The 13,328-nt window shown below is 37.9% G+C and overlaps 1 long non-coding RNA gene across 1 annotated transcript; it reads right to left on the bottom strand.

Moving 5' to 3' along the window:
• Positions 1–1,234: 1,234 nt before the first annotated feature.
• On the bottom strand, positions 1,235–12,497 carry LOC139437533 (uncharacterized). The gene is made up of 2 exons (XR_011647396.1): positions 12,423–12,497; positions 1,235–1,762 (listed from the first exon to the last, which is right to left on the bottom strand). It is a non-coding gene; the product is annotated as an uncharacterized lncRNA (long non-coding RNA).
• Between the last annotated feature and the right edge of the window lie 831 nt (positions 12,498–13,328).

Raw genomic sequence — 13,328 nt, 5'->3', positions numbered from 1 at the left:
AAAAAATAAAACCCTGAAACTCTACTAGAATTTCCACATAATTATTTTTATAATTTTTTTTCAGTGGGAAAAATTTCTAATCATGAAACTCAGGCCAGATTTCAAGGAAAAGATAGAACTGACCACTTAAATTTATATGGAATATTTTATCGCAAAATACACCTAACAGCCAAAAGGCTAAGAACTATGAAAAAGTTTGCTTCTTATCAGCAGTTTCAGGAGGAATTCTACAGCTCTAATTATGAGAAGCTATGTGTTCTGGGTAAGTTCTAAATTTACGTATCTTCAAATTCTTTGAGCTATTGACTCACATATCCAATAGCATATTTGTCAACTCCCCTTGGATTTGTCACAGCTTTCTCCCAAACCTGTGCTATCCACCCCGTTTCAGTAAGTGGCATCACCAACCACATTATTGCTCAAATGTTGGGAATCAGTATTCCTGGGCTTAACCTTACCTGCTGTTATAAGTGTTTCCTGTTCAAGAAAAGGTTTTCTTACAATTTCCCTCAATGTGAGATTGTTATTAACTCGAACCATGAAGGAAAGCTCAACTTGTTGAATCTCCAAGGAGAACGAGATGTACAAAGCCAAAACTAATGTGGAATCCTTGGGGACTCTCATGTGGACTTTGGAAATAGAGCTCTTAATGGGAGTACCAAAAAAGTGTCAGATATAACTGACATCAAGCTCTCTCTTCCTTACGATGCTTATTTTGGGATATTTACCTAAACTTTTATTTTTCTTGTCCTCCTCCTCGCCCCCACCATGTCCTCTAACACACGCATCCTTGGAAGGGCAAGTACTATCATGGAGGGTTCAGCTGCCTCCTATATAAAGGCCCTTGGAATACCAAATATGATCAGAGCTTTGGTCAAAGAAATGAGCCCATGGAGCTTGCAAATCAATAAGGCTACAAGTTTGTCCTTAAGCAAAGACAGGTTTCCTCAGAGCATACCTCTGGCCCAGCCCCTTTCTGGGACAGAATATTAGAAGTATAGACTCAAAGTTTAGTTAGTAATAAGTGGAATGCATTTATTGAGATCATCTGTTTTATAAAGAAAAGTCTAAGTGTCTTGGTAGTTATTGGTCAAAAATTCAAGGAGCTACTTATGTTGAACTAGAAGGCAAGAATAGCATAAGGGATCTCCCCAACTCTTATTTGAAAGGCAGAGGCCAAGATGGAGAGACTAGCACCAAGGACACGGGGTATTAGCAAAACAGAAGCACAAAAGAAACAGAAAAGTGTTTTTATTGGGAAAAGAAATTTGTTTTCATAGGAAACACTGGAAGTTTTCTGGATTTTTTTCTAAAGAGTTTATCATTATTTTTGTTTAGAATTATATATTGGTAGGTGTGGGACATTATAATAATTTCCGTGCCTTGAGCACCTCAAAATCTTAATCTAGTCCTGTGAGCAGAGATGGGTGACAGCAGAGGGAAGTTTATGTTCTTTAAAGGACCCATGAAAGAAAGGGGTTGACAATCCCTGATGTGAGAATTCCCAAGTTTTCACCTGCCCTTCACTCCAAATTCTTGCTGAAGATTAGTGGAAAATTTTGTTCATGTCTTCCGAAATCAGTATCAAGGTTTTGGGCTTGGCTGGAAGGAGCTTGGGTTGGTCTGTGTAGTTGAAAACCTGTCTTGTTTGGAATACAGCAATAGTCACCATTTTTACATGGCATTTTCACCTGTTCACCAGATCTGCAGTCTTTCCTGCAGTGTCCTTTCTTAATCCGGCAAGATTTTCGACCCCTGGAAACTGAAAAGAGTAAATAAAGGGAATTAACTCAAGGTATTGATGCTCATAGTCATAACAATTAGACTAATCATATCTGCAATCTTCACAACAAATATACGTGTAGTAAAAGATATTATGTAAGCAAAGCAAGGTTTGGCATATACCACATTTCTAATATCAATGTCAAAGGAATTTGCTAGCCAGTAGGAACTGGGATTATTTGGCAATAAGGTGTGTGGCTATATGAAATTAGCTGTACAAAACAGGTTAGGTTAATAGCACCTCAGCTGAGTTATTTGCATTTGCCAAACCACGTGCAGGAATTTTAACTTAAATTGGATCTTCAATTGTCACTTAAAATTTCTTAAAAATGATTGTTCTATGAGGGAGCACAAAATAATCAATCTTTATGAAGAGCAACCAGAAACACAGCTGTGGTAGATTATTTACTTGTGATTCTCATAGTTGGGCATGTAGCATAAACCCCTTGAGGGCTTGTTAAAACAGATTTCTGTGCCCCTCCCCCAGAGTTTCTGATTCGGTAAGACCAGCACGGGGCCTGAGAATTTGCATTTCTTTTTTTTTTTGAGATAATGGGGGCAGGGGATCGAATCTGAGACCTCATATGTGGGAAGCCAGTGCTCAACCACTGAGTCACATTGGCTCCCTGAGTTGGTTTTATCGTTTTGTTTTTTCAGGGGGCACTGGGAACCCAATCTGGGACCTTCCATGTGGGAAGCTGGTGCTCAACTGCTTGAGCCACATCCACACCAGAATTTGCACTCGTAATAAGTTCCCAGGTGATGCTGCTGCTTCTGGTTGGAAGATACAGAATCACCATACTATAGATAAAGTCTATAACATCTTTGGAGGATGATAACTTCTTGAAAGGCAATGACCAAATATTTCACAGAACCTATAGATAAAACATCCCCACAAGTGAATGGAAATCTGTTTTATTTTTGAGATGCACATGAAAGGCATGTTGGTCCCTTTGTGTAAACCACAGAATTTGCCAAATCTAATGGGATGGAGTCAGATAATTGATGATTTTTACTTTTTGAGGCACCTAACAACTAGATGGCAAAAGCTGATTGTTGATTATTTAGTGAATCGGAATAGATTTTCTCATGACACATATTTTAAGAAAAAATTTTTTAAATTTAGAAATGAACCTGATATCATTGTATATTATATTATGCCTTAATGTGTGTTATTAACCTAAATGTTCAACAAGTATCATAAACAGATTTTTTACAATGTTGTTTAACACAAAAACAGTGTTTAACAGTGGCTAAAGTTTGCCTTTATGTATCACTTCCTGTCCTACAGAATTTGTCTATCCTACCCCAATTGATAGACTGATTTAACACAATTCCAATAAAAATTACAACAGGATATTTTACTGAATTGGAAAAACTAATTATGAAATTTCTTTGGAAAGGCAAGGGCCCCAAATAGCCAAAAAACATATTTAAAAAGAAAATAGAAATTGGAGGAATCATGTTACCTGATTTTAAAGCATACTACAAAGTTACAGCACAGTGGTCAAAATTGCATGGTATTCGGAACAGCAGAATATACCTGTCTACATATAATAACATGACTTCGGGAAGCTGTTTGACCTAATGTAAGGGGGAAATGGAAAGGAGAAATGAGATTATAAGGCTGTGAGTTTCTAAAAAAGAGTCTGGAGGTTGTCAGAAGGAATACCCCTATGTACAACTGAACAGAGTCTAAGAGACAGATAAGGTAGATACAACCCCAGGTATTGGTTCTTTTGAGGGATAAAGAGACCCACGGGTTCTATGGTCATGGCAGAAGGGGTTCACTGCCATGACAGATGGCCCTTCTTTGGAGCTGGTGTTTCTGCGTGATGGAATTGGACTCAGAGGGGATCTCTTCTCACAAGACTTGCATGCTACTTTATTGGAATTGTAGTTGGTGCTGGGTTAGACTAATTTATAATTTCCCTACACAGGGCTCTTCTGTCCCTTTTATTTGAACCTATAATTAGCACTATGCTTGTAAAATATATGTTCCAGAAACTTAATCTTTGGTCTGTTCATATTTGAACCCTGAATCTCAGCAGAGTTGCAACACCTACTCTGCACTTTACTGGACCCATCCAGGACAATTATAAAAAAGATGATGATGGACAAAGTTCATCCCCAAAAAACAGAGGGCAAGGCAATTCCATCCATCTGTCCCATGGGATGGATCTAAATCCTCTCTTAATCAGAAACAGAGTGGGCATGCCCATCCCCAAATCCTCAAGATTGAGGAATGAACAAACCTAAGGGGGAATGCAACTATGGACTAAAGTAGACATTATTATTCTAGCAATGGAAGAACTTGTATCATTGATATAATGGCAGTGGTCACTGGAGTTTCTGATTGAAGGAAGAAGGAAGAATAGGTGTAATATGGGGCATTTTTGAGACATTGGAATTGTCCTGCATGCCATTGCAATGATAGATACAGGCCATTATACACTTTGTCAAAACCTATAAAATTGTGTGATGCAAAGTTCAAACTATAATGTAAACTGTAGACCATGGTTTGTAGCAATGCTTCAATATGTGTTCATCAATTGTACAAATGTACCACACTAATGAAATATGTTATTAATGGGGAAAGTGTGGGAGAGGGAGCATGGGGTATATGGGAATCCCCTCTATTTTTATGTAATATTAATGTAATCTAAAATTTCTTTAAAAATCATAAAATTAAAAATTAAAAAAGCTGATTGTTTAATAAATCTAAATAGGTTTTCTTATATACACATTTTAAGAAAAAATTAAACATTTAGAAATTTGATATTGTATATTGTACTATGCCTTGATGTTGTATTATTAAGCTAAAAGTTCCCAAGTGTCATAAACTGATTTTTAAAAAATGCTGTTTGGGAACTTGATCCAGTGTTTGGCTAAAATTTGCCTCTCTATATCACTTCAGAGTTACCACATATCATTTTTAATGAAAAAAGGATATTCAAGAATGAGGTTGAGTGTTGGAATTAAAGAAAAGAAATATAAAGTAGAGGAAATCTAGGTAAAAAATTATCTAAGGTACATATATAGAAGCTATAAGTGACAAATATGCTCGAGTTTTTAAAGGTAAATTTTCAACTGAATTATAATGTACTTTCAGAAATGTGAGCTAATTGTTGGTGTGCAGCTAAATGAATTATCATAAAGAAAATTACTTTGTAACCAGTTCCAGCTGAGGATATCCAAGTCCAGTCAGCCTCCAGTCAACCCACCTATGAAACATAGGGATACCTAGGCAAAAATTATTGGAATCTGGCTCAGATCAGCAGAACTGCTTAACTGACTTATAGCCTTGTGATAAATAATAAGTGGTTGCTGTTTAATGCCAATAGGTTTTTCATTGATGATGCTATGCAAGTTGGAAAACCAACTTGCCTTATTACCTCTTTAGTTTCCTGACTTCTCAAACAAAATTTCATACAATGTGTTGGCTTAAACAATGGGAATTTATTGGCTCATGGTTGAAACCAGAAATACAAAATTGAGGTGTCAGCAAGGCAGTGCTTTCTCCCAGAAAACTCTGGCATTCTGGAGCTGGCTGCTGGTGATCCTTCCTTGGCGTTTCCATCACATGGCAATGCACATAATGGCATCTTCTCCTTTCTTTCCCGGGTTCCACTGATTTCCAGCTTCTGGCAGCTCCCTTTGGCTTCTCTCTCCATCTGATTTTAACTCTGCTCATAAAAGCTCCAGGAGTCCAGATAAAGCCCAGCCTGATTCAGTGGGGCCACACCTTAACTGAAGTAACAGCTTGAAGCGATCTTATTTACAATGGGTCCGCACCTACCACAATGTGGACCAAGACCAAGACCAAGACTGTGTCCAAACTGAGTTGCACAATTCAGTCCACCACATTACCTGATAATATATTTAACCTGATACATTTTTTCTCTGAGAACTGATTTAGATTGCCCCACAAATATTGACAGGAACTTAAAAATTGTCATTTATTCCTAGTAGTTAATGATTTCTTCCTTATGTTGATTTTTATTTAGTGATATGTTATTTGGTTTCCTAAAACATACTTCCTTTGCTATTCTTTTATTATTAATTTCTAATTTTATTGTTCATGTTTGTAAAACGTCTGTATGATATTCTTTGGCTTAATGAAGTTTTACTTGAGGATTAATATGTGGGGTAATTTTGTAAATTTTTGATGTGTGCTCAGAAGGAATGCTTGATCTCTGTTGGACATAAAAATATCCTCATATAAATATATATCCAATTGCTCAAGCTTATTCAATACACTAATCAGATGTTCACTGTGTTATTTTGGGAGGAGGGGGCTGGGTAATGAACCTGGGATCTTGTATATGGAAAGCCAGTGCTTAACTATGGAGCCACATTGGCTGCCCCGAGTTGTTTTTTTTCATTTGTTTTGCTTGTTGTTTGTTTTTGTTTTTTTCAGGAGGCACCAGGAACTGAACCCAGGACTCCCATGTGGGAAGTGGGCACTCAACTGCTTGAACCACCTTTACTCCCTCATTTTTAATTGAGTGTTAAAATTTGGATTAAAAATCTCCAAATATAATAGTTGTCATCTGTTTTTCTTTGAAGTACTGCCATTTGTTGTTTTATAAATTTGGGAGCTGTAATTATCACTTCCAAAATGTTCTTGAAGCTCCATTTCTTTTACCACTTTATAAACCCATGACTTTCTCAATTATTAATCTGCTTCCTTCCATGTGTTTTCATATCACATGTCAGTATTCTTTAGACAATGTATTGTTGGATTTTTAAAAGTCTGATTTGAGTGCTTAAAATTTATTTGGTGCATTTAGCCCACTTACATTTATTGTGATTAAAACTCTATCTGGGGAAGTGGACTTGGCTCAATAGATTGCGCGTCCGCCTACCACATGGGAGGTCTGCGGTTCAAACCCCGGGCCTCCTTGACCCGTGTGAAGCTGGCCCATGTGCAGTGCTGATGCATGCAAGGAGTGCCATGCCACGCAGGAGTGTCCCCCACATAGGGGAGCCCCACACTCAAGGAGTGCTCCCCATAAGGAGAGCCGCCCAGCACAAAAGAAAGTGCAGCCTGCCCAAGAATGGCGCCACACATATGTAGAGCTGACACAACAAGATGATGCAACAAAAAGAAACAGATTCCTGGTGCTGCTGATAAGAATGGAAGTGGTCACAGAGGAATGCGCAGCAAATGGACACAGAGAGCAGACAACTGGGGTTGGGTGGGAGAAATAAATAAAAAACAGACAAATCTTTAAAAAAAATAAAAACAAAAAACTATATCTGGACTTATTTGTGCTTACTTCATATTTTCCATTTATTATAGTCTTTTTGCTTATATACTATTTACTGCTTATATGTTTTCAATTATTTTCTTCAGCTAGTTTAAAATACACTCATTTTATTTTTGTACTTATGCTATTAGCAATAACATAAATCCTATGTTCATGATAACATACTTCTATTGATTTTTAAAGACCTCTCAGTAGTTATATCTTACCTCCTAGCAAGGCAAGTATTTTAGCACACTTTTATCTCCTTGGCTTTCTCTCCACTGAGCCTTGGCCATCCCCTAACCATCTGATTACCTAAAATTGATGGGCAATTATGAATGCAATTTCTTTCTCTTTATCCTCCACTTCAATCTAGTTTCATTTTATTTTTAAAGAATTTTTAAATTTTTTTAGTCTACTACAAAGTTACAAATCGATAATTCTAACTTATAATATCATTTCAAATGCCTTTCTGGATTTGTTTCTCTCTTAATTGGAGTTCTTCCTACAAGAGTGCTTTCCAAGTGGGCCTTCGTGTAGCTAACATTCTGAGGTCCTCTATGCTTAAGAATATTATTGATATGCCCCTATACTTAAATAGCAATGTAATGGAAATAAAATTCTAGGTTCAAAGTGTTTTCCTTCACTATTTAAAGTATTTATTTTCTTTTTCCACCAGTGTCACAGTTGAGAACTTGCCACATAGAATATCAACAAATGAGTATCATGAGCATTTCTTTATTCCAGTATGACATCGGCATGAGAAATGGTCCACAGATGAAAGAATCAGAATAAATAACTCAGAGGTTGAATGAAAACATACAGAAACTTGATTTACAATAAAGGTGGCATCACAAAAGAATAAGGGAAAGACCAATTTTAAAAGTTGTTTTATGAACAGTGAGGGAATATTGGCTAATTCTATGGAGAAAAAGACAACTAAATATTTCCCTTACTCTATACAGAAAAGTGGGCTCAAGATTTCTTGTGAAAAATTGTAAACAACAGAGGAAAGGAGAATATTCTTGTAATCTATGAACTGAGAAGTACTTTAAAGCAGAACACCTAAAATACAAACTATAAGGCAAAATTTGTTGTATATGATCACATCAAAATTAGGGATTTCTGTTCAACAAAGGACAACATGGGAAAAAAATAACAAACAGAAGGCAGTTTGGGGATGTCATGTTTTTAATGTCTAGAGATGACATGAAAATGTCTAAAGATGGTAACCCAATAGAAAAAGAGAATTACATGTGATGGATGTAGGATGACCGAATACCTGAAAGTAACTTGTTTCTCTCCCTGTTGCTAGGATACAAAGAAAAGAATTGTATGTAAATCAGAAGGTAATGAAATGCAACCCTCTCTTTGGGCCAAATTCCACTTTTGGTGGTCAAGAATATCCTGTTGAAGCAATGAAGTATGAAAACCAGCTTCAACCAGTTGGCCGGACCTGCGCAGAAGTAGCCCCTTGCTGTCCTCACTTCAACTTGCTTAATTAACATAGTAAAATTCCTACCCAGGGGTGGAGTTACCCGCCCCTTTCTTGATCATGCAATGTATGTGCAAGCGTGATTTCCTAAACATACTAAACATACAATTATATAACCAGCTATGTGTGTTCATCCATATGCATAAAAACTAATGCATAATCAAAGCAAATTCTAGGTAGTAACTTGGGTATTTAAACAAGAATGAAACTGCAGCACGGGGAGTCAGGTCTGAGTCACTTTGGACTGGCCTTGGCTCCTTACCTCTGCAGACGTAATAAATGTGAGTTTGCCTAACTCTCGTGTTGAAGTTTTCTTCATGTCATCTCTGGTTATCCATAAAGGCCCTGATTTGAGGTCTAACACATGTACAGGCTATTTATAAAAAATTATGCCCCAAAGGCTAATAAGCATATGAGAATATGCTCAATCTCTTTAGTTATAGGAGAAATTTTATGAGAAATATGAATTTAATCTACAATGAGATATCACTTTGCACATATCACAGTGGCAAATACTAGAAAGATGGATAACACGAAGAGTGGGGGAGTGCTGTGATAAAAGCATATTCTCTCTTTTTTTCTAGTATGCTTACAGTTTTGTCTTTCACACATGGCTCTGTAATCCATTTTGAAACTTCAGACATGGATGGTGGGTGTGTAGCCTTTATCTGAAGTGCAATCTAACTGCAATCAGTCACATTAAGCATGTGCATTCCCTGTGACCCAACAATTCCAAAGAAAATCTCTGATGGATCCTTGCATGGACCAATCTGTCTGGTTCTATGCAGGCATTTTGGGTGTGGGACAGAGAAATTGTGGTGGATGCACACTATGGATTATGGTACAGCAGAATCAATAGGGTAGATGTAAACCGAGCAACATGGGAAGACTTTGCAAATGTCGTGCTGAGTGAAAAGTAAAAAACAGAATGAGAAGAATGAGATTTATACTACAATGGCATCTGTGTAGGTTAAAAATACTTGCACATGAAATAGTAGTACATATTTTACAAGAAAACATACCAACAGAGGCATGCCTATCAAACACTTTCAAAAGATTGTCTAGGGTGTGGAAAGAATGGGGATTAAAAAACACTAAATAAAAGGGCTTTATATGGTCTAATAATTATAATATGTTGTGAATTAAAGAGTATGATTAACTCTGGACCTGAGACAATCCCTTACAGAGATGTAAGATATTAATAAATGAGTGGTCAATTTTCTGTCCTCATCTTCCGTGATCTAGTAGCAGCACTGGTGTGATCACGCCCTACTTCTTAACTTGGCATTCAGGACACACACCACGCACCAGTCTTCTGATTTTTCACCTACATCACTGACCATTCCTTCTGTCTCCTTCATTCTCATCTCCCTGACAACTGGAGAGTCCAAGTGTTCAGTCTTTTGAACTCTTTTTATATACGCACTCACTCAGTGGTCTCATCTAGTTTCAGCTTCAAACTTTATACCCGTGAATGACTTCCATTTTAACCACTTTCAAATAAACAGTTTAAAGGTTGTTAATTACATTCATCATGTTGTGTTACCATCACCACCATCCATTATCTAAAATTGCCCATCACCCCAACAAAAGCTCTGTACCCATTAAGCATTAACTCCCCATTCCCCACCCCCACTTCCATTCCTGGTATCTGGCAATCTTTTTTCTGTCTCTATGATTTCACATATTCTAGTTATTCATTAAGTGAGATCACACAACATTTGTCCTTACGTCACTCAACATGAGAAAACCCCATTTTAACATGTCCAAAGTCATGTTGCTGCTACATCTGGGCTTTTTTTGCTCTCAGCCATGCCCAGGAGGCTCTTCTCTGATCTGTCCACAAGGGTCACTCCCTCTTCTCCTTGTTCAGGTCTCTGCTCAAGCATCCCCTTAGTGAGGCCTGCCCCAGCCTTCTTCCTCCTTCCTTGTCTTATTCATCTCCAAAGAAGTTATCACTCTCTGAAATGTTATGTATTTAAAAATTTGTTTATTGTTTATCTCTGCTACTGCTCAATCAACTGCATAAGAGAGAGACAGCTGTAGCTCCAGTGTTTCTGACAGCTACTAGTACAATTTTCTGAAAGAATTGAGGCTTGGTTGTTGTTTGAAAAACTTCTTTGACAGACTTTCTGGTTAGACTGGGAGATTTGTACCAAAACCTACAGTTCTTAGAAGAAAATTACCAAAGCCACCCTAAAATATTTCTAATGAAATACTGAACCACAGATTCAGCTGACTGACACAAAGCACCTTTTGTGGGAAATCACAGAACACACTGACTATAATTCCAAAACTATTTTAGAAATCTTTTAGACTCTAAATGTGAAAATGGTTTAGACTTCATAGCCCTGAAGAAGGAAGCAGTATGCAATATTAATGGTTAAAAATATGCTCTTTTTGACTACCAAAACCCTGTGTACATTTAACTTCATGATTCTTTTTTTCCAGAAAAGGTTTTGTTAGATTGATAGCACGATGCCCTCTATGAATGCTGGTTCTTCATAGTGTTTCCTGTTGGTTCTCCTTTCTGTCTGCTAACATTCCTTGTAGTTGAAAACAAACTGTTATTCCTCTTTGGGAACCTAGGGCTGCTCCAAGATGACAATGAGGCTTTCATGGTTTACCTCTAACTGTCACAAATTTCTCACTCTCACAGGAACACCCAGAATTGTTCCTTCTGTTCTGTAAGTTGACTGTGTCCATGAAAAACACATTCAAAATACATCTCACACATGCCCCTTTCTCTTCTATTTCCAAGACCCTCAAAGGTTCCAGGCCGACACAGATAGCTCCTTGGAGGCAACCTAGATTTTTCTCTGTTTATGTAAAAAACATTCATTTGGGACTTTTCAAAGTCCTTTTTCCTGGAATGCAGTTGATTTATTCTAGCTGTGTATGACCCAAGCAGACTTAAAGGAAATGCTCATGAAAAACATTACAAAAGTAATCTTTATATAGCATGTTGACTTCTAGGAACTTATTCTTTAGAATTTTTTGCCAAAATATATAAAAATATGAAAAAGTGTACAAAAAGTCAGTCATGGTTTTGTTTGTTTTATCAAAGAAATTTAAAAGTCCCCTTTTGCCTTCAATAGGGATTAGATGTATGAATTATGACCTATCTACATGAAGGAAAAATAGGTAGCCTAGAAGTAAATGAAGCATATTTTTATGTGCTGATAAGGAAAACGTTTACCATAAATGTTAAATAAAAAAAGTTTTAGAGCAATATATACTACATTTGTTTTTGGTTAAAAAAGAACTATATGTAAATCCACATATATGAATTTATATATGCATAGAAAAAATTTTAAACATCAGGCATGAGGAGAATAGTACTTTGTTTAAAATTTTTTCATAAACAGTAATTTCAAACCTCTGGCTGTTTGTGAAATCTTATAAATTATTAACAAAATCACAGACCCTCACGGATGAAAGGCCTGTGCTCTCTTCCACATGACTGCCCTGCAGATACTTTCATTCCAGAAAAGAGAATGGGGGTGATGAAAGAACTTAATGTCCAAGAAAGGCCTCAGGATTCTTGATTGGATAGAGCCTGGAAATATAGCTAAAGTGAGGCAGGTTCTCAATATTCTGTGGATATTGTTTGGTGGAAAGTGCCAAGGAAAACTTTGGAAACAGACTATATATGACATTGAATTGAACTTCTAAGAAGCCACCCTGCTGGACCCCATGACCCCAGGAATCTTGCAGATACACATTCCCAATGTGGGGCCTAAGGTTTGTCCTGGGAGGAGAGCATTCTGATAAGATCAAGCAGATTTCAACCACCACTAAAAGCAGGTCTCAATGGATACAAAAAGAGTTAAACCTCCCATGGGCAGTTCCCCACCTTAAATCTCTTCCCCTCTTCTTTGGGTTCTGATTACCTGGTAATATCTGGAACAAGACCAAAAGTACAGCAAAGGTCAGAAGCAAGAATTTCATGGTTTTTGAGGATGTGGCAGAACCAGCAGTCCAGAACATTCTGAAACATGGCTTTGGACGTAGGTCTTTATTGGGCTACATGGGGCGGAAACAGGGGGTGGGTTTTGAGTAATGAACCAAAGAGAGATATAAAGCTGTACAATCAGGAACATTGGTCCTTTAGCCAGTGGCATTAACTGATTATTCACTACTCAGAGCCCTGTTCTAGGTACATTGAGAGGAGGCAAGAGACTGGAAGAGAGGGTAAAAGTACTGTGGCTATACATACAGTGAGGATACACCTACCAGGAAGTCTTCTTTGGCCTTTCATGCTCCTCCCCCAAGTGGGTGTGTCTTAATCGCTCTGCTCTTGACTCCTCCCACTCTATTATAACACCCACCGCCCGACCTCGCAGCAAGGCCCTCAAAAGCACCTCTGGGCAGAAATTCTGTATTTACTGTGTTTTCAGGGTCAAGGACTTAAACTTAGAGGGGCTCAGGAAAGAATATTTTGGTGACGTGACTGAACACACTTTTATACAGTGCGTAGGAAGTCAGATTTCCTTATTATACAGACAGGAACGCTGAGGTCAAGAGAGGAGGGGAGACTGGCGGGCAGGAGAATTGGGGAGGTGTAACAGGGCCCAATATAGTCAGAAGTGCTCTCTCTTCCCAGTGGGTGACGGACAACAGGTGTACTGCTTCTGCACGGTCACCCTGGGAAGGCCCGGGAACTTCCGGGCCTGTCCCAGCATACAGCGCTGACGTGGGTCTTAGGACCCAGATGTCGCTCTGGACCCAGTTCAGTCTTGTTTGTCTGAGGCGCCATTTTCACCCCGTTCCAAAACTAGCGGGAATGCATCATATAA

The sequence above is a fragment of the Dasypus novemcinctus genome, chromosome 24 (genome assembly GCF_030445035.2).
Source record: "Dasypus novemcinctus isolate mDasNov1 chromosome 24, mDasNov1.1.hap2, whole genome shotgun sequence".
NCBI classification, from domain to species: domain Eukaryota; kingdom Metazoa; phylum Chordata; class Mammalia; order Cingulata; family Dasypodidae; genus Dasypus; species Dasypus novemcinctus.
The sequence above is the reverse complement of the archived record's forward strand: the minus strand, read 5'-3'. Positions and strand labels throughout refer to the sequence as shown.